The sequence below is a fragment of the Penaeus monodon genome, chromosome 38 (genome assembly GCF_015228065.2).
Source record: "Penaeus monodon isolate SGIC_2016 chromosome 38, NSTDA_Pmon_1, whole genome shotgun sequence".
Taxonomy (NCBI): domain Eukaryota; kingdom Metazoa; phylum Arthropoda; class Malacostraca; order Decapoda; family Penaeidae; genus Penaeus; species Penaeus monodon.
In genome coordinates, this window is record NC_051423.1 from 545,870 (window position 1) to 548,369 (window position 2,500).

A 2,500-nucleotide genomic window follows, 5' to 3' on the forward strand; every position below is an offset into this window, starting at 1 on the left:
GCTTCTTTCCTACAAACTATAGTAGAAAGAGATCTTAGCTTGCCAGAACATATAATCATTATGCCTCACCATGCACTTGCATTTTGAAGATTTACACACAACATAGGTTAATAATTTTTATGTTATAGTAGTTCCAAGAAACCTATACTGCAAGATAGACTTGAGGCAATTGTTGTCAAGTAAGGAACTAGTCTCATTTATTGTCAAGTAAGGAACTAGTCTAAGTTTGTTCTCACAGAGAACATGAGACACTGCAATGGTGTCAGTAAATTTTACTTTATTATTTTTGATACAACAAATGAAGAATCAAGATAATTGATGATGGAGAAAGTATATATGATACGTCATTCTACAAATTAAAAGAAATTGTAGATAGTGAGGTATCCAAAATGAATAAAGAAAGCAATGGTGGCTGCAAAGACATTTCCCCTTCAGGAGGGAGCGATGGCTTGGTGGCAACAGGTGCTTGCAGTCGACGCAAGTTTAATAACCACAGAGCTCCAGCTGCCCAGCTTCAGAGTCAATATTGCTGCAGTTGGTAGATTTCTAGGGTACTTTTAAAATGCAGCAGCCTGTAAGTTCAACTGGAAAGTAGGTGATAGCGTGAATAACTATGATTGTTAGTATAGTTACATTGTTAGTATGATAGATGTACTTGATATTGCATTTATTTTATGGTTGATACATTAGTGAAAAGGCTGTTTGAATAGTGAGCAGCATGGCAGAATAGAAATGATCTTTGGAGTTGTACGTGCTAGAACTGATAGAAGTTTGTTATAGATATAATATATTTTGTTTATACTCCAAGAAGTATAGATAAAAGATTTTTTTGTTATATTAAATTGTTATATTGTTATAGAATGGCTAAACATCATGTATGGTTATTTAGTGTTCTTTTTGTGTTGCATGAAATAATACGTTCATGGAATGAAAAATAGATATATGATTATTATAACTTAAATAAATTAAGAATTCGTAAATGTTTTGGTATTCAAATCGTATATAGGAACAGATCTAAATCTTATTCATTATACCATGAAATGTAAAGTAATCTATTAGAATTTTCAGTATTGAAGACGAAAATTGCTAACTTTCAAAAGCCTCATTATATATTGTTCAATATTTCCCTTGCTGAATACCATGATATTAATTTCTCCAAAAAGTAACTTGTGTGTTTTAGATTCCACTCTACTGGTACTGTCTCATTATATATATATATATATATATATATATATATATATATATATATATATATATATATATATATATATATATATATATATATATATATAGTTGGGGAGGTGTATATGCTTAACCACATGCCGCTGGGGAAAATGCTGTGATCATCTTTTATTTTTTTGTGAAATGTCTCTGCACATAGATGGCTCTGCTAGAGCTTAGCCACAAAGGGAGTCAGTTAGTAGACCTTGTGACCTTACCTGATTTCACCTTTCCTTGAATTGGCGGGAAAATTTTTTTTTACTAATGCTATGAATATCGATTGTGTTATTTTTAATATAGACATTATAATGTTATAAACATTAGTAACAGCAAGATAAGATAATGTAAAATATTTCTGTAAATCAAGGAAAAGGGTAAACGGGCGAGACAAGCAGTACTTGTAATTGGCTCATTGGTGGCTCAGTACAAGTGTAGCCATCTATGTGTAAAAACAATTAATAAAGTAAACTCACAAGTGGCATGGCATGTTCGTCGCCGGCATTGGGTTAAGAGTGATGTGGCTTGACTTTGTAAGCAAGGAGTGTTATATGTATCACAATGATAATGATTTGAGCTTGATTTCTGCTTCATTATCTTGGTTTTGTAGCATTAGCTTCACTGCCTTAGCCGATGCTTAATTCTACATCTCTCTTGAATAGTTTCTCCTGCACATCACAACCTGCAATATGCTAGTTTCTCCTGTATTTCACTCATTTTTACTATTGCTCGCTGAGACTGATATCATTATCAAGTTCATATGTCGCAGAGTTCAGTGAGCAGTAGTCTTACTGAGTGGGACGCAGCCGTGAGGATGAGGGAGACGCTTTGAAACCAGACTCTTTTTGATTTACGATGTTAAGGTTCATGTAGTGTGACTCAAAATAATTTTGCTTATTGGTTGATCTATTATCTTATATGTATTTTGTTTTGTTTATACTGGTTATTTTGATCAATCCGTTGTTTAATAGTATATTTCATTATGTTTGTTTTGCCTGTATGATTTTTCTGAGTCTGTTTCTAGCTGTTATGTCCTGTTTAGCTTTCGGTGCTAAAATGCAAGTAGTCTATGCCTTTTTTTGGCTGTTGCTTTTATCATTCTAATAAAATGTTGTTTTACAAAGATAAAGTAAACTTGAACTATGTTTAATTTCTTCATGGGAATGATTGCAAAGATTGAGAGCAGGCATTTTATGTCATAATATGAAGTGAAGCAAAGGCAGCTTGGCTGAAGGATTGATTTGCCTTTGCTGGCACTTTCCTAATGCTATATTTCGTACTA

The 2,500-nt window shown here is 32.8% G+C and overlaps 1 protein-coding gene across 1 annotated transcript in view; it reads left to right on the forward strand.

The window, feature by feature from the left end:
* Positions 1-2,500, forward strand: part of LOC119597035 (WD repeat-containing protein 13-like) — a 12,195-nt gene that overhangs the window by 2,040 nt on the left and 7,655 nt on the right.